Genomic DNA, 25,807 nt, shown 5'->3' on the forward strand with positions numbered 1-25,807 from the left:
GAAGGCAATGGGACAAATACTGAGAAATTTTAGAGCTCAAAGATTTTAAAGACCAAAGGTCCAACTCTCAAGTTCACAGATGAGTAAACGGAGACCCAAGGAAATCAAACATAGCAACACAGGATGAGAGCATGGGCCTGGGACTTGAATCCTATACAGCCTTTAAGCCTCATTTCACCCCTGTACAGTAGGAACAACAAGACTCACTTCATAATTTTAAGGATTAAGAGAGAGGATATACACAGGGTGCTTAGTACTGGGAGTAATGAACCCTCTGTAACATAGAGGTCTTACTATGTGCCAGGCCCCAGTCCAAACTCCTTATGAATGTCAGCAATAGCAGTCGCTGCTGTTGTTAAATTACATGCGAGAAGTCACACAGCGCATTAGTGGAAGTCTTGGGACTAGAATACAAATTTCATAAAACTACCCCATTTCTGTCATTTACATATGCTGGCATTAGGGATTTCTCTTTTCAATCATTTTTAGAGCAATTCTCCCAGATGTTATATGGAGTCAAGCACTTGACCTCCTCTTTACAGACAAGGTCACAGTCTAGCTGAGGAACAGAGACTACTACTCAAAGCATGAATGAAAGAAGAGCCCCAAAGCTTTACCTACACTTCCTTAGCTTGTCCATCCCAGGTCCAGAGATGGACTGGTTACAGATAATAAGCATTCCCAAAAAAGCCTAGTGGAACAAATTTATTACAGGGATCCCTCTATCATAATTCTGTGAAATGGATTCTGGGTACTTGCCATGACAACAGCCATATCCAATAAGCCACAAGATGCTTGACCATGCAGAGTGCTATGCTAGCAGCTGGAAACCACAGAGGAACCCAATAATTGTGAGGCTAAGTTCACACTGGAATTGGGTTCGCTGTGAAAACCTCACCCCATTTTTAGAATGTGAATCATAAAGTGAGGTTTAAAATCACCACAAATGGGGAGTGACTCAGTATCAGCAGCAGGATTGACCAAGAGGCACTACAAGTTTCATTGAAGTCTCTGGGTTGCCACTTCAGAGAGCAGCTTCTTTCTCAGCATCCCTTACACACTAAAATCTGGGGATGGAAAACACAGTTGGCTAATAAAATGGGAGTCACTTAGAAATGGATCTATTTTGTGCCAATCCTGATACACATTCAAGAGCCCTATGTGTTTGGAAATATACTAAGCACCCTTTGAGATAGTGACCCTCAAGCAGCTTGCAATCTAGCTGGGGACAAAGAAGAGCAAACAACAAATCTGGAAATCATCCTGCTGCAGGACACACCAGAAATGCTGTTTAGCCATAGAGAGATCTGCAAGGGCTGGAACCGTAAAGAACTGAGCAGACTTCTAGGATTTGAAGGATATCCTCACATCTGGACCAGCAGAAGGGAAGAGAAAGAATATCTGAGCACAACTCGGGACAGAGGATCATCATAAGTGGGCTTGTTTCTAGGCCAGTGAAGAGGTCAGTCTGATGAAAGCTGAGGTGCTTACGGAGGAAATGTGGGGAGAGAGGATTGGTAGCCTTACCAGCTGAGAACAGTTCCGTTGGAAATGGAGCTACCTAAGGTTGAAGAGTGGAGAGTGACTGAAGAAATGTGCCTATGCGAGATTAATGTTCCTCAGACTGCACTGACAAGAAGCTTAGAGATGGAAACCATCGGCCACAATAGGACCCCAGTGTCTTGGGCGATGTCAGGGGCCAGCATTATCAGGAATGTGTACTGAGCTCTCTGTACTGGGCCCATTTTAGGGCCAGATGGCACAAGGGAGAACAAGACAGCATCACTGGCCTCAAGCAGCTTACAGCAGATGGCAGAGGGGTATGGCAGCCACATAAAACAATAACACAGTCGGTTCTCTAACCTATTTTGACAGGTTATCCATCAAAACAATAACTGCAGAGCATCAAGGAATTAATTAAGAGACTACTGAGCAGCAGGCAGTCATGAGCTACCCCTTAAATTGGAAGGGAGGGCTCTGAGCAAAACAGTGGAGGGGCAAAGCCATTTTAGGAAGGGGGAGCAGGACTGGCATGTTTAGATGTCAGTGAGTTATGTTGTGTTTATGGGAGGAGATGGTAGGCGTGGTGTTGAGTGCACTGGAAAAGGAGGCGTTAGAACAGTGACAGCTCTACATTCCAGAATGAGTTTGACCTCTTGAAACTACCTTTTCCATTCCCAAGGGCCTTGATTCAGCCGCTCACTGTCTCTCACCTAGATAAGCACCAGCGTTTTACCTTTCTCCTTGCCTTCTTGGTCACATCCCTCCAAAGTACTACCCAATCTACTGTGCCAGAGTGTTGTTCCTAAAAGCTGAAATGCCCATGCCACAGCTCTGCTTAAAAACCCCTGAATGGCCCCTCAGAGCCATAGACTCCTTTCCTCCTTGTGTTAGGCAGAGTCAGTTTCTGTTGCTTACAACCAAGAACTCTGATACATGGTACCCTTCCTGGACTCTCCTTCATCCCACTTGCCCCTTATCCCCCATATCTTCTGTGTACTTACAGTGTCTCACTTACATTAGTTTATCAAATTATAATGACATTATTTGCCAATGTAGCTCTCATGCTAATTAGCATGTAAGCTCCCTGAGAAAGGGGATTAGATTGTTTTCTTGTCGATGTCTTCTACTCTTAGAATAGGGTCTTGCATTTTGTAAATATTGAGTAAATGGCTGAATTAGTGAATGAGCAAATTAACTTGTTTTACCACTCCTCAGGGTTTCGAGCAGGCAATGTTTTGCTAAGGTTAATTTACACGCTGTATATAAGATAGCTTGAGGAACATTCTAGACATAGGCAACATGTTCATTTCCTTTTCTTTCTGATCTAAAACTCTGCTATCCAATTCCAACACAGTAGCCACAAGACACCAAGTAATATTAAGATGTAGCTAGTCCAAACTGAGTTGTTCTTTAAGTATAAAATATATACCAGATTTCAGAGAGTACAAAAATGTGTAAAATATCTACTTAATAATTTTTACATTGATTACATGTTGAAAGATAATATATTAGATTTATTGGGCCCAATAGAACATACTGTTAATTTCACCTGTTTCCTTTAACATTTTTTAAATGGGGCAACCAGGAAATTTAAAATAATATGTATGTGGTTTGTACTCTATTTCTACTGAACAGCATGGCTCTATAATACTCCACTCTTTATTTCATCTTTGTTTTTGAAGGATATTTTTCAGTAGACATAGAATTTAAGGTTGACTTTTCCTTTCCTTTCATATTTTGACTTTTGGTTTCTATTGTTTCTGATAAGGAGTTGGCTTTATCTCCTCTCCTACTGATCTCTCTTCAAGTTCGCTGACTCTTCTATCATCTTCATTTCCTGTTAATCTCATCCTGTGAATTTTTCATCTTAATGATTCAACTTTTCTATTCTAAAATTTTTATTAGACTCTTTTACAGTTTCTATTTCTCTGTTGAGATGCCCTATATGTTTACTCCTTATAACAATATTTTCCTTTAGTTCTTTATACATATTTATAATAGCTGTATTACAGGTTTTGTCTGCCATATCCAACATCTGGGCCATTTAGGGATTAGTTTCTGTTGACTTTTTAAAATTATTTTAATATTAAAATTAATATTTTCCTATTTCTTTGCATACCTACTAATTGTTGATGATACACTGAACATATTCTGGATTTGATCTTCCTCTGCAGAGTTGATTTTTGTCAGAAGTTAACCTGCTTGCTCACACTCATCCTGTATGGGCTTGGTCTCCACTTTGTTGGATGGATTGGTAAAAAGCCAAAGAAGATGTCTCCTAAGCCCCTCTGACAGCAGCAGAACTCAACTTCCAAACTCAATATCCACGGCAGATTTCAACAGGGTGAAATTAGGGTGGGTTTAGAGTAGGTCTTACTCTAGAGCAGCTGGCAAACTACAGCCATGACACAGGCTGGCCCTCTGCCTTTTTTCACAAATAAAGTTATATTGAGACAAAACCATGCAAATTCATTTACATACTGTCTATGGCTGCTTTTGCTCTACAATAGAAAGTTGAGCAGTTAAAACAGATACTGTATAGCTCACAGGACCTAAAATAATTACCTAACTCTACAAAATATTTTTATCAATCCTGCTTGAAAGCATGTTCCTTACCCCTAAGACATAAAATTTTTGTGTCTCTTCTGAATGCTTAGAATGTTAATAATGTGTTAAGAAGGTCTTTCCAATGTGGCTGGGCTACACTGCCAACATCTCCTAGTATTGCTTGATCTCTACTATTTCTGTTCCATTCTCAACCTAGAAGCCACCACTTTTAGTAAATCTCCTATGGTTTTGTCTGTACATGCGCACTCCAGGCAGGCCAAGGATTCCCTGGGTATACCCAGACACACTTCTGCTCCCCCCTTCCTCTTGCTACTCTCTATATTCTAATGCCCTGCCCAGCAGATACCAGCTGCTTCAACTGCCCCAGACTCTGATCTGTTTCCTTAGCTCAGCAGGACTGCTGTGCTCAGTGCAGACTTCAGCATACAATGCTACATCAGGAAACTCTCCCCTGGAAGAGAGCCAAAGTGATCATCAGGCTCATCTCATGAGCTTTCCTTCTCTCAGGATTGAAATACTGTGCTTTCCATTGACCAATACTTGAAAATAGTTGCCTCATACATTGTCCAGTAGTTTTATGGTAGTACAATGCACAAGGACTAGTTTGTTACCAGTTATGGCCCAAATTGGAAATCTTCCCGGGAAACATTCCCTCTGACAATCATTTTTAAAAAGAGAAAGAGTCCAGTTCAGATCATCTAAATTAGGGTGACTGTATAGTGATGTCCTGGAAATGTTAGTTAAAAGTTTTAGAAAACTTTCATAAATCATATGTAAAGGAAAGGAGGGTTTCATATAGCTGTATGGATTAATTCCATCCCTTCAGAGCTGAGAAAATGTTTGGTTTGGTTAGCTATGCTTCATAATAGTGTAACAAATTCTTGTTTGGTTAGTGATCCAAAAGGTTATTTAAATCTGAGAATTTAGCCATCTCCCCCTTATATCTCTTTGCCATATGTATTCAACTAGATAGCTACTTTGGACATTTCTGCATCCGCTTGTTGGGTTTTGAGGCTACTGGCAAACACTATCCAGCCATCTGTTTGGGGTTTATGCAGAAACATCTCAAACTAGATCCTCGTGCCAATTCCAAACCCTAAAGTAAGGCCTCAGCCTTTTTCTGATCAAAGACAAGTATCTCAAGGTCAAAAAGAAAACTGGGAAGAAAGTAAGAATGAAAAACTAAGACTGCATAGATTGTATGTATTTCTGCAAAGGTTTTTTTCTAAAGCAAGACATTCAACCAACTTCCTGAACATCTATTCTGCACTCAGAATGTGTAATGTATGATACAAAATAATATCAAGCATGGTTTTGTGCTCGGAGACTTCTGTCACAGTGGACTAAAGAAATCACAAAGATTTAATCATGAAGTTAAAGTAACCATGCCACTTGTTTCGTAATTTCTCAGAATAAACAGAAGCCCGGAAGGCACAATTACCCTATGACAAAGACCTATATCAGATTCAAGACTTGGAACACTGCTTTTCTTCCTTCTTCTTAAGTCTTTTCCTTTAGGAGAGAAGAGAGTTCATTTTAACAGAATCAGAACACACACACACAAACACACATACACACTCTTTAATTAACAGGTGCTTTGACGTTCCCAAAAGGAAAAGGTAAGTAGCTTTGGTTGTATGCGCTACTATCTTTTTACCATCTCTTCTTCCATTTAAATATATTATTCTTGAGGCATCTGGGAAGCTCAATGGGGAGTCTGCTTCTCCCTCTCTCTCCGTCTCTGCCATTCTCCCTGCTAATGCTCTCTGGCTCTATATCAAATAAATAAATAAAAGCTCTTTTAAATAAATAAATAAATCTTTAAAAATTACCAAAAACAAAAAACCTGATTACTCCTCGTCCACTGCAAATTGGCAAATAAAATAAACACCCCAGCCTCAAGTAAACCATACATAAGAACTCCAAAAGGAACATAAATCATATTTTAATTAACATCGGTATGTATCCGTGATTCTCCATGAACTAACTCACCCCTATTTCTCTTTCAATCGTATACACCATAATTTCCCATCCCTAGATATCTGTTTTTGTCCTCTCTAAAGTCACATTATTATATTATACACATACACACATATATAAATACATATATCCCAAAGTTATAATTACAAATATTCTATGATGTGATTTTTCTTCAAAATAAACAATTCTGATAGCTGTGTTATTAAAGAACTCCATGGCTCCACATTCAGAGTCAAGGATCTATGTCACACTTGGCCTGAAACACAGGTTGTATCTGATCTTTGGTACATTCCTGAGGCAGTGACCCTAAAGGACATTCCCAGGTGCCTGAACAGTATGTTACATTCAGAATGTAATGAATAACCTCAGCAGAAGGTCACCCTTTAGGGTTTGCAGAACACTTTCTAGTACCTCAAACTCTTAGGAGGTCCTGGCTTACTCCATCTTGGTAAACTCATCTTGGCTTACTTTAGTTTCATATTTGGAATAGGAATACTGTATGAAGAATCCTGAATGAAGGTAGGGAGTTGGTGTAATTTCTCTCCATCTGTATTTTAGAGCCATAAGTCAATCACTTGACATGTTCCATCATAAGACTGTCAGTTGCCAGGGCACCTGGATGGCTCAGAAGGTTAAGTGTCTGCCTTTGGCTCAGGTCATAATCTCCAGGTGCTGGGATCAAACCTCGTGTCAGGTTCCCTATTCAGCAGGGAGTTTGGTTCTCCCTCTCCCTCAGCCTCTCTCCTCCACTCATGCTCTCTCTCTCTCTCAAATGAATAAATAAAATCTTGAATAAAAAAAAAAGACTGACAGTTGCCAAGGAGTCTATAGGAATCTTTAGAGTCCCAATGGTGGTCATATTTCCTTGGCATAACCTAAGACTCTACAAAAAGCTAAGCAAAATATTATTATACATCACTGAAACTAAGATACCATTGATTATAAAATGCATCTCATCTCATTTTAGAGATCATAAAATATTTTTAAATATGTATGTTTACATGTATATGTGTCTATACATACATATGTACAAATACACATACACACATTTCTTGGAATCAAAGAAATATACTCTTATTTTTATACCAAATATTGACCAAAAAATTACAATTAACATATATTCCCAGGATGCAAAAAACTTCGTGGTTGATTTCAATTCATTTTTACAATAACCTCGAGATAAGTAAAACATATTTTTCTCATTTGATAGAGACATGAACTGACTCAGGGAGGTTGCTTGACTAACCTAAGGTCGCACAGTGAACCATGACAGATTTGGTAAAGGATCACAAGTCTCATGACTCTAACTTCTGTACTCTTCCCACAACACCACATTCTGCCTTTCAGAAAATAGGTATAACAAATGTGTTAGCTGGATCCCCAACATCCATTTCTTCTCCTGATCCAGCACCAGGGGATGGGTTGTTATTGGTTAAGCCAAGCAAAAAAGTTTCTATTCCTGCCTTCCCATCTCCCTTGCACCAAGGGGTGGCCATTTAACCAAGTTCTGGTCAATGAGATATAGAGGGAGGTATGGGGAGAACTGAAGTTCTGAGAGTGTTTTTTGTCTTCACTTTTTCTTGCTTTGCATTACACATCTCCATGCAGTAAACAGACAATGCTCATGCAGCCCCAATCCTTCTCCCTTTCTCTTTTTTCCTATCTTGAATATGGTCATGATGAGGGGAACTATGATAATCACACTGCAACTGCAAATGAAAGGACAAGAAAACTATAGTCATTGGCCCTGACATTATTGAGACTGATCCAGTATCTATAATCATTCATCTCTATATTTATTATGTGAAAAAAATGTTTGTATTTAAACTACTATAATCAGGTTTTCTGATACATGCAGATGGATGCAATTCTAGATTAAATGTGGCAAGCTAAATTCTAAGATGACCCCCAAGATCTCCACTACCTTGTTCGACTCACAAGATTATGTCATACGGCACAGTAAAAGAAATTTTGCAGATCTGTAACTTTAGCAGTTACGGTTGCTAAACAGCTAACCTTAGGATAACTAAAAGCAGAGTTTTCTCTCACTGCAAGCAAAAGAAGTAGTTAGATTCAAAGTGTGAGAGGAAGGTTTCTCCATTGCTGACACAAAGATGACCACAGGGTGACTACAATCCTAAAACCACAAGGAACTGAATCCTACCAACAACAAGCATATGCTTGAAGAAGACTGAGTTCCAAATGAGCATACAGTGAGCTGACCCTTAATTTCAACTTTGTGATGCTCTGGATGGAGAACCCACTCATCTTGTGGGCTTAAAATGGGAGGAGAATTATTCAAGAGCTCCAAATCTTGAGGGACAAAACCTTTTTTAAAAATAACTTCCCAGTATGGATAAGGGACTGAACTTCAAATGACATCAACTGTTATCCCCAGTAGGGAATAAATAAAAAATAATATAATACCAAAAGAACACAAATTTATTCATGTAGCACTTTGGCACATACTACATAGGATTTCTCTCTCCAAAAAGTTATTTTTTTTTTAAGATTTTATTTGTTATCCATGAGAGACACAGAGAGAGAGAGAGAGAGAGAGAGGCATAGGCAGAGGGAGAAGCAGGCTTACTACAAGGAGCCTAACGTGGGACTTGATCCTGGGACCCCAAGATCACACCTTAAGCCAAGCAGGTGTCCCTAAAACTTTTTTTAAAATAGGATATTTATTAATTCATCCACCAAATTGTTATTAGCAAAGACCTGCTAGATGTTCAGGATACAAAAGTAAATGACTTTTAAATACAGACCCTGCCTTCAAGAGGGGGAAAAAAAAGAATGGAACAAGTCTACTCTAAGTAAAATACCTACAAATTAATACAGGGTTAAGACAAGGAATAACAAGGGATCCTAGTTATTAGGATGACAGGAGAGTATCTCTCTAAAGAAGTGATATTTAATTACTACTTCAAGGATGAGAAGAAGCCAAGCATGACTGGACAAGAAGTAGAAAGTATTCAAGGTAAAGGGAACCAAAGGCAGAGTCTGAGATAGAAACAAACCAACAAACAAGAAAAATCTTGAACTGGGAGCAGAGTGAGAGCAAGGAGGACAGAAGCCTAAGAACAGGTTGTAAAGGCAATTTGTTTTAGGAACACAGGGTCTTGCAAGCCAAGCCAAGATGTTCAGATTTTATGCTGAGCACAATGAGAAGTCAATGTAGGATTTAAAGAACAACAAAATTTAATTCACCTTTGCAGAAACTGAGTGGAGAACAGTTTAGAAGGGGAAAGAGTGAAAGTGGAAAGAACAATTAGGAATCTTTCATATAGTTGAGATGAAAGATGATGGCAACCTGAAGGTGCACCTGGGTGGCAGAGTCAGTTGAATGTCCAACTCTTGGTTCCAGCTCAGGTCGTGATCTCAGGGTCATGAGATCAAGCCCTATGTCAACGGACTCTGTGCTCAATGGGCTGTCTGCTTGGGATTCTCTTTCACTTCCCTTCCTTCCACTCATACTTGCACACTCTCTAAAACAAATGCATCTTTTTAATAAGAAGGAAGGAAGGAAGGAAGGAAGGAAGGAAGGAAGGAAGGAAGGAAGGAAGGAAGGAAGGAAGGAAGGAAGGAAGGAAGGAAAGAAAGAAAGAAAGTGGGTAGGTAATGGGAGCCTGAAACAACTTCAGTGCCCATCCGTGGAGTTATGCATAACCAAAATGTGGTATCTAGATATAATGGAATATTATTCAGCTTTCAAAAGGAAGGAAATTCCGCTACAATGTGAATGAACCTTGAGGACCTATGCTAAGTGAAATAAGCCTATTCACAAAAGGATAAATACCATATGATTCCACTTATATGAGGTCCCTAGAGTAGTTACATTCACAGAAATAGACAGCAGAATGGTGGCTGCTAGAGGATGAAGTGAGTGGGGTGGGGAGAGTGGAAAGGTAGCATTTAATGGGTACAGAATTTCAGTTCTGAAAGATGAGAGTTATGGAAATAGATGGTAAGGTTGCTTGCCCTAAAACGTGCCTGGACTTAAGGCCACTGAATCATACACTTAAAAATGGTTAAGAGGGTAAATTTTATATGTATTAGAACACAATTTTTTAAATTATTTTTTTCTTAAAAAATGACCATGTAAGCTGAAGCTATGCAAAGCAATTTTCATAATCAAAAGGAAAAATATGGGCAGCCTGGGTGGCTCAGTGGTTTAGCGCCGCCTTCAGCCCAGGGCCTGATCCTGGAGACCTGGGATCGAGTCCCATGTCAGGCTCCCTGCATGGGGCCTGCTTCTCCCTCTGCCTGTGTCTCTTTCTCTCTCTCTCTCTCTCTCTCTCTCTCTGTGTGTGTGTCTCTCATGAATAAATAAATAAAATCTTTAAAAAAAGGAAAAATATGATTGCTTTGTGATCTTTAAAGCTTTTTGTCAAAGCATTAAGAACTTACTACTGATTATAAGTGTATAGGGTAATAAAGATACCATAAAACTAATGTCACTTAGTACACTGTAATTGAAAACAAAAGTAATTTCTTTTATCCTGAAAAAAAAAAATCAATAGCCAGAATCTGGGTGAGGGCAATGAAGATGGAGACAATGCAGTATATCTGAGATAGATACTGGAGGTAGAGACTACAGGTTTCTGATGGATGCCATATGTAGGGAGAACAAAGGTGGAGTAGTAACTCATGGATTCTGGTTGAGGACTGGGTTGGATGGTATACTGCTATTGACTGGGTTGAGGGAAAGAATCAGATTTTAGAGGTAAAATAAATATTTATTTTTAAATGTGATGCATGTGGGATGCTTATTAGACATCCAAGAAAGATGCCAACTGCGTAAACATGCAAATCTGGAGCTCAGGGATAGAGATGTAAACTAGAAAGTTGTCAGTACACGGAATGGATTGGATCATCTAGAGAGAAATGTAGCCAAAGATGAAGGTGGCCGATATCCTCATATGTGTTGGCAGTGTGGAGGCACACCATAAAGCTCCACTCAGATCCCAGGACTATGTGACTCCAACCACATAGCAAAGAGGAGAGAGCCCAAGTTAGGGAGTGCTGCTGTGCTCTGCTCTTCTACACGTGGGCATGCAAGAGGTAGAGGTTCTGGACAAGCCAGGCCATTCTATACCTGGCCACGTGGTAACAGAAAAAGTTTAGAATAGAATGTTCTTCATGAGATGCTTGGAATCCCAGGTTTGGAGGGGGAAAAAAGGAAGGGAAGAAAATGCTGCTAAAGAATTCAGCAATTCCAGGAGCAAATAGCCTCAGTGCTAACTCTGTCAGCAGGAGAGGGGCAGGTACCAGGCATGTTATAACAAAGGCAGGAATTTCCTGAAACCACAGGCAATTTTACAATTCTGAATAATTATTATGTGAGACAATGTGGGTGAGAGTAGTCAGTAGATTGCAGCATTATTCCAAAAGTAAGGTCTGCACGGTGCTGTCAATCAAGCAGCAGAATGAGGAAAGGGTGAGGGCCCTGACAACAGTCAGATGCTTTGGCAGCTCCCCTGGAGCCACCAATCAGTCTTCTGCATGGCCGGCTGGGGAGGCTCAGCACAGGGCAGGGCAGGGCAGGGCAGCAGCTGCAGGAGCTCTCCCTTTATTAACTATGGTGCCCGCAGACCTACTCCTACCCCACCCCCACCCTGCCCCAAGCACTCTTCGGGGGCAAGCTCACTTCCATCATCTGATGAGGCACACCCACCTCCTTTGTTCTTCCGACCAGCCTTCCGCAGTAGGTACTATTAGTAATATCACCACTTGAGAGATGACAAAAGCTGAGAACAGAGAGATTAAGTAACTTGCTCAAAGTCACAGCGCTAGTAAATGGTAGTGCTAGGACTCCAAAATCATTCTAAATTCTCAGACTGTTCTTTAGCAATCATGGACTCATTCAGTCACCCAACAAGAATTGAGAGCCTACAATGTAATGCCAGCCCCTGACTCTGTGATAGTTTTAGGGATAGAAAAATACACATTACAGAAACCAGAAAGGCCACTTAGTCAACAACCTCATACTCATGACTTGAATGTATGTATATTTTTTCTTTTTTTTTTTTTTTTTATGATAGTCACAGAGAGAGAGAGAGAGAGAGGCAGAGACACAGGCAGAGGGAGAAGCAGGCTCCATGCACTGAGAGCCCGATGTGGGATTCGATCCTGGGTCTCCAGGTCCGCACCCCGGGCCAAAGGCAGGCGCCAAACCGCTGCACCACCCAGGGATCCCGTATGTATATTTTTTAAGTGGGAGTTCAATGCGGGGCTTGAACTCACGACTTTGAGATCAAGACCTGAGCTGAAATCAAGAGTTGGATGCTTAACTGATTGAGCCACCCAGGTGCCCCAAGGACTTTAATATTATTAAAAGGAGAAGCACATATTTAGGCACATTTAGTCATGGGACTATACTGAAAGGATTGAAAGAGGTGCCTCCTACAATCTTCAATTCATGCCCCATGACCAAACCATTCTGCCTAGAGGGTTTAATGGCCAGCATTTATAATTCCTATAGTTAGCTCATGCGTAGCAAAATTACGTTTCATTGTGGGTTTCTGTGTATGAATATGCATCAAAAGCTTTAATTTGGTTAAATGCAAATATACAAGAAAAGTCATATTTTCTGACTCTGTCTTGGGACTTCTTCAGTCTTTAAAATATTGGGAACCTCAGAAAAAGGAAGGAACTTAGGTCTCTCTCCACTACCTCTGAGAGGCTCTGAACTTGAATGACAGCATGGGTTACTATGGAGGATGACCAAGGGTCACAGGGGCAAAGGAGCCTAGGGAGGCTTCCTAGAAAAGGCTATATCAAGCATGGGTCTTAGGAAGATGAACTGCACACTGATTCAGAGCACAAGCTCTGTTTGCAGTCAGGCAGGCCACGCCCCTCGTTGTTAATTATAATCAGGAGAATCATGGTTCAAACTCTCTAAATATGAATTTTACCTAATAGTTTCAGAGAGTCCTATGACAATGAAAAAAGATACTGTATGTGAGACTTTCAGTTCAGGGAATAATAAGCATCCCATTGGGGCGCCTGGGCAGCTCAGTCAGTTGGGTGTTGACTCTCAATTTCAGCTCGGGTCAGGACCTCGAGGTCATGAGATTCATCCCCAAGTAGGGCTCCCCGCTCAGCAGGGAATCTGCTAGAGATTCTCTCTCTCTCCCTCTCCCTCTGCCCCAACCCCCTGGCTTGCTCACACGTGTGTCCTCTGTCTCTCTAAAATAAATAAATAAATCTTTTAAAAAAAAAAAAAGGCATTCCATTAATGTTATCTATTACCATCATTATTTCTACTAAGGGTGAGTAGGAGTTAGCCTGGCAGAGACACGGCAAGAACTTGCTGATTTCATTCCTGTGGTCATGGCACTCAGGAAGTGAAAGTGGAAGGAAGGGGGAGACCTTAGAAATTTAGGGGGGGAAAGGAAGTAGTGCTGTGAGCTTCAGCCTGACATAGGAAATGGCCTGGCCAGCTGGATATGAGGCATTAGTTGGCCTGGAAATGCCTACCAAGAGAAGGTAGGGAGGCAGGGACATCACACAGGTCAACTCTAGGACTCCATCCACATGTTCACCCATGTGAGCAGTGTCTGTGAAGGATGCATGGCACAACTTGTGCAAGTGAAGACAGCAACTTGCCTGGACAGATGCTCCGATGGTCCCTGAACAGTGGACAGTGCTGCTACCTGTTTCCTCCCACTTCTGGTGTGTCCAAATCATCCCGACTGTTTCAGCAAATGGGGCAGCAGTGTGACCAGCACTGTCACCAATCCCTTTGGGCCATATGGAGGAGACCTTACCTAAAAGAGTCCAGTTGTGCCAAGAGAATCTAGGTTTATCCCAATTTATCGGGACAGTGGTAGCAACGTGGAACCTTCATTTCAGAAATTCCTACAAATGTTCCCTCTATCAAGAATAACAAGAATTAGAGGAAAATTAAGCTCTAAACCACAGATCTCAAGCTTGGTGAATGGTTCTAAATGAAGTCAGCTCAGTGCAGATTTGCCGAGAAAAACAGAGATTTATTCTTTCAGGTAAAGGACGGAGAGAAAAACTATTTCCCCATATATCCCCTCTTTCATAGAAATACGACTTTCCTCCTGGCTGCACTGCCAACTCCCCTTAACTCTTTCCCTGCCACTCTACCTGTCAGCATCCCTCCCCCTGCCCAGAAACCCTAACCAGTTCTCCATCCCCTGGCGCTCTAACACCCCTGCAGCACTGCGCTGCACAGCTCTGGGAGGCACCATTCACGTACGTGCAATGCAATGGCAATGGTGCCTCTTTATGGGAATGCTGCCCTTAGAGCCATGCAATCCAGCAGCTCCACACACATCTTTCCAGCACTCATCCACACTTAACAAAAAGCAGGGAAATGTCAAATGCTCAGGAGAAAACCCTGACTGGGAAAGAAGACGGAAGTACATGCCTACAGCTATAGGAATCCTTGAGCTTATTCTCCATTCAGCAGAACAAAAGAAACCACAGTGAAAGGAAATACAATGACGCCTGGGTGATGAGGAGGATGGTAGCCAAACTGAGGGCAGAGATGGGCCTGAGAAATACCCTAAGGAAAGGAGGAACATGCAATTAATTGGGAGTGGAGGTGGGCAGTGAGTTTTCTTCGGGAATGTGCTAACATTCAAGGATTGTGAAACAAAAGGGTGAGTACAGAAAATGGAGATCTGGGGCCTAGAAAAAAATCAGGGGTAAAAAGTTAGATTTGACACACACACACACACACACAAACACACATACACACACAATGATACATGAAGCCAAGCGAGGGAACAGGTTATCAACAGAGGAGGAAAAAGACAAAAGAAGATGGCTGAGTCTTGGAAAGGGCCAACCTATGGGGAAACAGGGAGGTGAGAAGAAAAAATGGAGATGCTCAAAGTGAGAGAGCTGGACAGCAAGAGAACTAAGAGGAAAACCAGAGGCCTCTGGGTTCATGAAAGCAAGAGAACTCTCCAGAAGGTAGGTTTCTCTAGTGTCTAATGTTGTGGAGAGACATTATGGGTGCTTGCATGGTCACTGCTGACCCTAAGAAGATTAACTGGAGTGTCAGCTCCTGGAGGGATGGTCTCTGTCCTTTGTCAACCTTATTCCCAAAGCTCAAGGCCAGGTACATGCAAGGAAAGCGACAAGTGTTTGTGGAACAGAAAAAAGCAGCTAGACTCGAAGCCCCATTGTAAATAGTTAATAATAAACCGTGATTACAGTTTAAAGTTTAATGACTCTTCATACAACTTTGTACAGGAAGGCAAAAAATCACCAGTGTACACACTGTTAATCCCCATTACCAGCTTCAATGAAAGAAGCACGTTTCTTTTCACCTGGCACAAACTGAAACTCACCCCAGATAAGTAAGGAACAACAGGCTATTTCCTGGGATCTTCCCTGCCGCAAATTCTCTGAACGAACACAGCACAGTTGTAAAACCTTTCTGCTTTTGTTTCCACAAATTCATTAATTTGGGATTAATAGAAACTTATTTGCAACCTTGAAAATACCTGAAAGACCAGAAATAGATTCAACTTGTCTCACACCATATGTGATTCTCACACGTCCAACAAAATAAAATATGTAACAGGTAAACACTGCTTCTGTGGAAGGATTTTAGCGTGTCTTCCCACCTGTTTTAGCAAGATTACAACTGGCCTGAGATTTACCAAGAAAACACCTCTTGGAAACCAAATAAAACCTTGAAGGGCTAAAAAATATCCCCTTAAATTTGTTTCCTATACAGAAATTAACTATCACTCTCAAGCTGTACTTTAAAGACAGAATAGTAATAACTCTAGCAAATAGCTTCTGGCAGCTTACCCTACAGGGCTCTGTGCTGAGGGCCTCTGTGCATTATCTCATCTGATCTTTGCAGCCACTCCGGGAGAGTGCTCCTGTTAATGCCTACGTCCGGACAAGGAAACTGAAACTTGCATCAGCTTTCTCAAAGCCACACAAGCAGTAAGTGGTGAAGCTCGGCTTTAAACTCAGAATATAACATACATCCTCACTGGATCAATTTTCTCAGCTGTATAATATTCTGCTGCATCACTGACATCCAAAGATATATTTAATTTTTTAATTTATTTTATTTTTTTAAGATTTTATTTATTTATTCATGAGAAACACACAGAGAGAGGCAGAGACACCGGCAGAGGGAGAAGCAGGCTCCATGCAGGGAGCCCGATGAGGGACTTGATCCTGGGACTCCAAGATCACGCCCTGGGCTGAAGGCAGGCGCTAAACCACTGAGCCACCCAGGGATCCCCAATTTTTTTTTTTTGTTAGAAAGATTTTTAAAAACAGGAAATCATGGAACAGATGGCCAGCCTACACAGGGACCAGATCCACATGCTTCAAATGATGGGTCTTTTACTACTAATGGATTCATCTGTCCAGTTCCCCTAAATGAGGGCAGCCAATGCTGCATGGGAAGGGAGGGCAGGGGATGCATGGTTGAAGGCTCAGATTCCCAGCTAAGCCCTGTCAGATCCATACACTGGAGACTATCTGATCTATAGTGCTCCTCCCTCTTCTTCCACCTACAGTGGCCCCTATTTCTCTAGGAAAATAATGGTAGGTTTGAATGTGTCTTAGGCTGGGTTCCTTAGACATCAGAGCCTGAAACTAAGCTTCTAGACCAGTGCTTAATGGCAATCCCAGGGAAGCTGGAGTTAGAAAAGGAAATGAGACACTGAAATCAAATATGAAGTGGAGTAGGACCAGTCACACCTTCACAAGAAACAAAACTTCTCACTTGGTCACACTGGATACCCCCAGAGAGGCTGGTAGAGACTGTAGCCTCCCAGAAGTTTCCATCAAAGGGAGCAGTGCTCTAAGAGGGAAAATATCTGCTATCTCCTGCCTATTTCTTGTTCCCCACTGGGCCACAGTACATTCTGTGGTGACCTAACTTCTCCCATATTTTTGGGGTATACTGTCTGGCTCCTTCAGCATCAGACAGGAAAGCTAGATCCCATACCCTGCAGGATGATGCTTTATCTGAGTCCAAAAGTGGTGGGAGTAAGCCCAACATGGCCTTGGATGGTAAAATGGTATAGTCCAGCAGGGCTGGTCAGCAAAGAAACCCAGAAGCAAGTGGAGCTAAGAGAATCTGAGGTGGTGCCTAAGAGGTAGCCAACAGAGGAAGGCTAAACCTAGCTAGGAACTAGTACTGGTATGTTCTCCCACATACAGAGAAAATGGAAGAGGTGACCTAATAAATATTTTTGGACTGTGGGTTATTTGTGCTCACTGAGATTTTGCAGGTTCTTAGAATTCTGACTGCCATAGGACATCATCCATTCATACATTCTTCATTCATTCAGTAAGATTTCTTCATCATCTCCTATTGCTAGCCATATTCTAGTGAAATTCTAGAGATAGAGAGAGGACTAAGACTCAGACCTTGCCTTGGAGAGGCAGACAGGCAAATAAAAAGATAATCACAATACAATATGATCAGCTTACTCCAGAAGAATTCAACAGCACCATAAGCACACAGAGGAGTGGCACCTAGCCCAATCTTAGGGTTCATGAAGAATAACTGAGGGAAGGTGATACCTGGGCAGAGGCTTGAAAGATGAACAGAAATTACTTGGGGGCAAGGAAAAAGGAGATCTCAAGATGGCAACATGGCATCTATAACAACAGAACAATGCAACATGGTTAATTAGAAGGTGCCATTTTACTTAACCATGTTTAAATAGGTGCATTACCATGCAAAACCAGTTAGGTACCAAAAATATGTGCAACAGACATCCCTGTCTCTTATGTTCATCCCCACACCTCCCTCCCACCCAGCCCCATTCTTGAATCGTCATTCATCACTGATCCCAAACCCTTGAGTATGTATATATCAGAGATGGGGCTGGATCTGGAGATAAGAGTAAGACACGGCCTGAGATGAAGATGAGGCTAAGAAATGAGGTTTAAGTTCAGGGATGGCCTGAGATTCACGGGTGGTGTTAGGAATAGGGCAGGAGGCAAGGATGGGGTGATGCAGAGCTAGAGTGTTTTGTACATGACTTAGAACCTTGATGTGTAATAGTTCTTATAAGTTTCCTCACTTAAAACAGCTATAATAAAATGTGGTATGTTCATACAGTCTAGGAGATAAATGAAAGCGTGCTGCGTTTTCTGAAATACAAGCAGCTCAGTTTAACTGAAGAAATCAGCCGGGAGGGTAGTAAGACAAGAGGCTGGAAAGATTAGGAATCAGGTCACACAGGGCCTTGTAAGCTACACCAAGAAGGCTGGGTTTTGTCATGAGGGCAACAAAGATCAATTAAACAATTCTAAATGAGAAAATGATATGATTCAATCGTATTTCAAAAAGATCATTCTGGAAGCAATGAGGGAGACAGACTGGAGGGTGGGAAGACTGGCTAATAATTACAGTGAGCAGGCATTGCAAGACAAAGGATAAAAAGGAGGGATTTTTTTATGAGCCATTTAAAATGTAAGCTCATCAAGACATGGGATGAAGTCTATTTGAAGCTTACTTAGGTTGAGGGAGTAGTGATGTGCTAGGTGGATGAAAAAAGATCTCTAGAAAACTAGGTATATTTCTGGCCATCCACCATCCTTCAGAAGGACTTCATGGGGAAGAATGATTGGGGGGTGGTAGGGATATGATGACATCAGTTTTAAACCCAGTGATTTTGATGGGCCTTTGGGACAAGCACACTGAGATGTCTTAGGGCCTGTTAAAGTGACCAAGAACTCGGATGAAAAATAAGTATTAATAACACAGACGGAAAGGTCATTGATAGCCATGGGTTTGGAGTAGGTCACCTAAAGAGAATGTACAATGTGAGGATAGACAAGAAGCAAGGGTGGGAAAGTCAACATTTGTGTGCAGGGCACCAGATAAACAGCTACTCGGAAGGTCACTGTCCATGCTTGCCCTCGTCACCATCATGAAGGCCTGCACCAAATCCAACCTACCATCACAATATCAACCTAATTTGCTTAGAACCCAGAGGAAGACCAAGTAAAAGAGATATTGGTGTTCACTTCAACAGGCGAACTCTTCAGTTAATGCAGAGTTAAGGCAGCTCAATGTGAGCTCAAGGACAACAGAAAGAGGAGGATGGGAAGCATTAGACAGAATTGCAGGGATTGTGCATTTTTAGATTTCCAGTTTTCCAGCACTTGAAGAAATGAAACCTCCCTCACCTTTTTGCAGCAAGGGCTCCCATGGGTACCTCCGATGGTTTTACATTTACACCAATACTTCCACTGTATGCACATGTCATCCATTAGAAACAGTTCTCTAGTTAGGATCAAGGCCAAGATGTACAACTCAAACTTGACCATCGCCCCTCTAGAACTGGTCTTAAAAAAAAAAAAAAAAAGAAAGTATGGCTCTCTGGACCTGTTGGGTGTATAATTTTAGCCACAGACCCTCATCTCCAATAAATATACATGCAATGCATTTATAATTTTGGGTACTTCACAGGCAAAGTTCCCTCCATGAATCCCCTAGGGTTCCCTGGACTCCCTGCTGAAAGCTCCACCCTAGAACAATCTATCTAGCTCATGTCACTTGCAGAGTGTTCAAAACAAAACCAAATCATTCCAGAAGAGCACAGCAGAAGGAAGCCAGGCACTGTGGCTTCCACTGACCCTGAACTGATAATTCCTTATTTCCGTTTTCAGTAACGCAAAGGATATCTCCTTCCCTTTTCTAAGAATCCCTCCCCTTTCTCTTCCTCCAACAAACAGACCGCAGGCATATAAACCAAAACAAGCCAGCTTAATGCTAAACTCAGGCCTCTCGGGGAGCAACTACAGCAGAGCCCCAGGCTGATGGTGACATTGTCCTCATGCTGCAGGCCCCTTACCAACAAGAAACATGCCTAGTTCGTGTTTGTGGATGAAGGCAGGGGAGGCAGGGGCACAAGAGTGTCTCCAACTGCTGGGGACTGCGGCCAGGAATGCAGCCACACTGGATGGGCTTGGCACAGTGCAAGAGTCAAGTAACCATCTGTTGACTGAGGGCTGACTCTGCTCTCCTAGAGCAGGGTCTTGGGTCCTGATGGGTGACAGGTACTGTTGACACCCACACTTTTTTGAAGATCGTAAATTAAGAGAGCAAATAAGTTAGGAAGTGTTGCCACTTATACAACTGAATAATCCTTGTCATAAAATGCAAGCAACTCAGCACTTTTAAACCGTGACAACTCACCCACCTACACGCTCCTCATGAATTTCCCTTTTTTGCATCTCTTTTTCTAACGTATATATTTTATAGTAAAAGGAGCACACTCTCACTAAAGACAACTTGGGAAATACAAAAAAAGTATAACTACTGCTGAACTTCTGAAATGATGTGATTTATAAAAATTCCCTTTGCTTGCACTGTTGGTGGGAATGTTGCACTGTTGGTGGGAATGTGAACTGGTGCAGCCACTCTGGAAAACTATGTGGAGGTTCCTCAAAGAGTTAAAAATAGATCTGCCCTACGACCCAGCAATTGCACTGCTGGGCATTTACCCCAAAGATACAGATGCAATGAAACGCCGGGACACCTGCACCCCGATGTTTCTAGCAGCAATGGCCACAATAGCCAAACTGTGGAAGGAGCCTCAGTGTCCATCGAAAGATGATGGATAAAGAAGCTGTGGTCTATGTATACAATGGAATATTACTCAGCCATTAGAAACGACAAACACCCACCATTTGCTTTGATGTGGATGGAACTGGAGGGTATTATGCTGAGTGAAATAAGTCAATCGGAGAAGGACAAACATTATATGGTCTCAATCATTTGGGGAATATAAATAATAGTGAAAGGGAATAGAGGGGAAGAGAGAAGAAATGGGTAGGAAATATCAGAAAGGGAGACAGAACATGGAAGACTCCTAACTCTGGGAAACGAACTAGGGGTGGTGGAAGGGGAGGAGGGCGGGGGGTGGGGGTGACTGGGTGGCGGGCACTGAGGGGGGCACTTGACGGGATGAGCACTGGGTGTTATTCTGTATGTTGGCAAATTGAACACCAATAAAAAATAAATTTATTATTACAAAAAAAAATTCCCTTTGCATGTATCTTGCTCAGCTTCCCAGGGACACTTCATTGTTTAAGGGTGAGGCGTTCCTTTTGGAGGGGGGGAGGGAGGTTGTCACCACAGACAAATGGGACAGGATCCTTTGACCTTGTGACTCTCTGGGCTCTCACCTCGTGGCCAAGAATTATTTATTCTATTGTTTTTTCCAAGTTGATGGAAATTTCCCACCGTTTACGGCTATTCTCTTCACTTCCTCAACCTGAAAGACCAGAAAGAAAAATTTAATCACTGGAAGCTCTTTCCTATTATTTTTTCTGCTTCAGTCCTCACACCACCCACCTCCATCTGGAGAAGTTTTCTCAAAAATTTCTAGCAGGGATTTAGAAACCAACCACATCGTGATGTGTATTTGGTCCTGCCACCACTAATAGTTATATTTCTCTTGGTGGATGTCTCACTGACGGTAACTCTTGCAAAAGAGAAAAGCCACAAGTTCAAAGCATATAAACCATAAATGCAAACATAGCAGACATGCTAATTAGAGAATCTAGAGAAAGACTGCAGAATCTGATTCTCCCTGCCTCTGGATTCTTATTTAGGTCTGACAGGGAGCCTTTTTACTATTTGAGTGAAGTCAAGTGTCTTGGATGCATTTTCCAATCAAGTGTCCAGTTAGAGTTTAAAACAGTGAGGGAAAATAAAAATAAAAAATAAATAGAACAGTGAGGGAAGGATCAGTTAGTTTACTAGAAAAAAGCGAGAGCCTTCTTACCCGGCTCACAGGACGAAGGGCATATATGAGGTTAGTGTATGTATAGTGTACAATATTGAAATGCTGTCAAGGCCAAGATATCCATTTTCTCTGTATTTCAGTTTTCAGGTCTCTGAATGCTTATGTATCTGCGATTCACGTAACCAACTGCCACACACACACAGGCCAGACTTGATTTCTGGGTGCAGTTTCAATTACAGAGAAAGCATACATGGCTGACATATGTGTGCAAAATTTATTGCAGTACCTTGTTGACCTCTTTTACCTTCAGGAAGAACCAAAAAACCACAGCAGTATGGGTTAAATTAAAATGTGGCTTTCGGTTCAGGGGAAATGCAAAGGGTTTTAAAACTGTATGAGCTGTCACCACTCCTCACTTCCAACATGCCAGCCTGAACAGGAGAATTTTACAGTGATAAAGCAATTAACAGCCTCATAGCATTGATAAAGCTGCACTCACTGAGCTCTCAAATTTCTGAGATGGGCATTTTTACTACCAGTTCCCATCTCCAGGAAACTGAGACTCAAGACGATTAAGTCTAAGTAGCCTGCCGAATGGCACCAAGGTAGGAAGAGGTCAAGTTATATCTGACCCTGGTCTATGGACTCTGAAGTCCAAGCATTATAGAGCTCAAATGATAATCTCTCCAAAGGACACACTAGCATGATAGTTCATTTACACTAGTGAATGAAGAAAAGAACACACTGGAAAAGCAGAGCTGGTTTGCCTTTTCCACTGGAGCTAGAATACCCCCCAGGGCCCTGTCCAGATGTGTCCAGCCCTGCCTTCTCCTTTGCAGATGTGTCCAGCCCTGGCTTCTCCTTTGACTCTGGCGCCCACTGAGCACCTTCCCTTCCATGTTTAATAAGCCTCTCAAAGGTCCATATCCACAACTGAACAGCTACGTTCCCTCCACAGCTGCTCTACCAGAAGCCTTCCCCACCCAACATGATGGCAGCTCTGTCTTTGCAGTAGGACTGGTCAAAAACCTCAAGGCACCCCAGGCCTCCTTCTTCCTCCTACACAGTTTTCTCTCATGTTCGTTTTACAGAAAGACAAGTATACAAATAGATTTCTCCTATGCTTCTTTAAAATGGCAAGCTCCCCTGTCAGGAACATCGTTCCAAAAGCAGTTCGGTGAGCTTCATCCATCAGAGCACTGTCTACCAATGTACAATGATGTTCCCCTACCACTTTTTACGTACTACTTGATAAAACACTTGTGCAATGCTTCCTATCTCCCAGACACTGGTCTCAAAGGGCTTTACATCTAAAGAATTCATCTGATCCTCAGTAAGAACTCTCTGAAGGAAGCACCATTATTATTGCCACTCTATAGATAGGAAACTAAGACACAGGGAAGTTAAACAGACCACAATTCAAACCTGGTCTGTCTGGCTCTGGAGACCATGCTCTTAACCACTTCACCACGCTCCATCTATGAAACATACTTTTCCCTCTGTAAGTACAGAAATGCACTTTGCTTTCTCAGGGCTGGGACTGACTGCACATTCTCTGTCCTCTTCACAGGAAGCTGGTAACCAAATGACAAGAGACCAAAGCCCCTTATCCCATGGGCACGGTGCTGTGATAAGCCAAGTCATTCAGCCAAGTCTCAAGTGACAGCCAAGTGACAGCAAATGACAGCAAATGACTCTGCCTCCTTGGAACTGCCTCCGCAAGGCCTGCTCGGGAATCAGGAACTGAACCCCAACTGACAGCAGAGCAGGAGAGCTCCAGGGCCCCAAAAGGCAAGGGATGGTACAGCTGGAGGGGTTGCTGTGGATGATTCTGCCCACCTGGGCCAATGAGGCTGCTGGTGAGTGACTGGGATATGCTGAATTTACTCAAATGGATCCTCCCAACAGCCCCCCTCCCCCCCAGTTTAGATGATACTCTAATACCAAAAATATTGAGAAAGAAATAGGTAAAAAGAAGAGAAGCAAGTGAAGTTGAGAGAAGAAAAGAGAGGTATAAGCAAACTTCAACAGCCCTGCTGACAATGTGAACCAACAGAGCAAAAACAAGGACAGTTTTCCTTCTAGCAGGATCTCTGTGCATGGGTAGCCCCCGTTAACTCTCTAGAGCACTTTTCCTTTTGTTTCCAGATACAATAGTGACTAAAGCCACAGCTTCTAGAACTAAGAGGTTCAGGTGGGGCCCTATCTCCATTACAACCTCTGACAGATTACTTAACCCTGTCAATACTACTAATTCCAGACCTCACAGAGTTGAGGAGGAAATGAAGTAAGATCATGTGGAGTCAAATGCTAGCAGAAGACCTGGGACACAGTAAAACTCGATGAATGGCGGCTACGGAGAGTGATTTTGATAATTTCAATAACAAAAGTTGTTCATACCTTTCAATCGTGTAGAGTCTTACGTAGAAGGAAATGTAGGGACAAGGAAGGTTGTAGAAAAAATTAATACTTTATGTTTGGCCACGACTGGGAAATACACAAGCAAAACTGTATTTTTGATGGCTCTGTCTCATGCATTTAAATAATGTATAAGTGAAAAGGCTGGTCACCACCAGCTATGGATCCCCCTAGCCTTATCCACTTAACTATGGTATTATAATCTTTCTCCTTTAAAAACTCAAGAAAGACAGACAAACATATTCAGTTTCTAAAGCAAACAAAGGAATAAAATCTGTTTTCATTTTAAGTATCTCACTTTTTTTTTTAAGCAATTAGCTAACTTCAAAGGGCAACCAATGGAGTGATTTTATCAAGCTGGCAAGGGTCTGGTGTCTCACTTCAAAGTTCAGGCAGATTGAAAGCCACCGATAATCCTGCTATACTGGCTGGCTTTTGGCACAAAAAGTGCTGAGAATGCCAGTTCATTCAGATGGTGTGTGTGTGTGTGTGTGTGTGTGCGCGCGCGCGCACAGACCCACAGCATGAAAATGGTACCTCTTTCAGTGAGAGCCAGGGTTAAGCCTGAAAGAAAAGGGTATAATTACCCCACCCCCAAATTAAAATTAACAAGGGTCTTTTGGGGTTACAGCTGAGGACCTCCATGGGATATGAGAGTAGATGGAGAAAGCCCTCATTAAATAGAAGGGGCCCCAAGGGCTTCATGCCCCCATCCCTGTGAATATCTGTAAAGCAACCTAAGTGAGACACCACCAAATGTCAGGGGAGGCGGGACCAGTGAGCACAGAAGTGCCAGGGGATTCCTGTGTGACTTTGAACAAGCTGCTTGACCTTCCTAGGTCATTCCGTAAGCAGAGCGAGACCAACTGCCTGCCAGTTCGAAAGAGTTTATGATAGGATTAGGTTTTATTTATAAAGAGGTTTGACATCCTTAGCTCCAAAGTGCTTCCCTATTAATAAAATGAATGTGTCAAGAGGTCAAGTTAGAGTCCAGAGTTACTCATCTGCTCACAAATCACCAAGTGGCTCCATTTTTCAGGATGTGCTTACAAACCATCAGAATATTAAAATTAGACAATCACATGACAGTCAAGAAAGGAAGACTTTAAGAAGTGGTCTAACCTCAGACTTCCCTGTCCTCTCCTACTTGGCTTCTTCATTCCAGACACAGAAGTCTAGCTACAGACCTGGAACAAGTAAGTTTGAGCAGATCCATTAGACCCAATGGACCCTGCTGGGGCCCATTCTCTAAAACCCATTGTGTGCACCTAAACTCTATTTCTTCTTCCAATCCAGCACAACTGCTCCTCCATGAACCTTCCCAGCCCAGCACAACCCCAAAAAGATTTCCTGTCTCTGAATTCACAGCATGTGGTGCCCCCTTTGATTATACTGTTAACCTGTTATCTAACTAGTATTAATTCTGTAGAAATATTATGCCCTTTCTCTTTCAGATTAGAGGCTTTGTCAAAAGAATAAGCATCACACTTCTCTGAATTCCTCACATTTTCCCCAGAGCCTTGCACCCAGAAGATGTCCAATGCCATTCCCAAGAAGCCACCTTTCAAAGATTTTACTGGGCCATCAGCAATCTGCAAAGTAGCTTTACA

General features: G+C 42.2%; 1 protein-coding gene across 3 annotated transcripts in view; it reads right to left on the reverse strand.

The window, feature by feature from the left end:
• STON2 (stonin 2) overlaps positions 1-25,807 on the reverse strand; it is a 144,876-nt gene that overhangs the window by 113,636 nt on the left and 5,433 nt on the right. For 2 of the 3 annotated variants that reach the window (XM_038545482.1, XM_038545480.1), the window contains exon 2: positions 21,217-21,305. The exons of the other annotated variant lie outside the window; for it this stretch is intronic. The gene's annotated coding sequence lies outside the window, so the exon portion shown is untranslated. The remainder of the gene's footprint in view (positions 1-21,216; positions 21,306-25,807) is intronic. 3 annotated transcript variants of the gene reach the window in all.

Source organism: Canis lupus, chromosome 8 (genome assembly GCF_011100685.1).
Source record: "Canis lupus familiaris isolate Mischka breed German Shepherd chromosome 8, alternate assembly UU_Cfam_GSD_1.0, whole genome shotgun sequence".
NCBI classification, from domain to species: domain Eukaryota; kingdom Metazoa; phylum Chordata; class Mammalia; order Carnivora; family Canidae; genus Canis; species Canis lupus.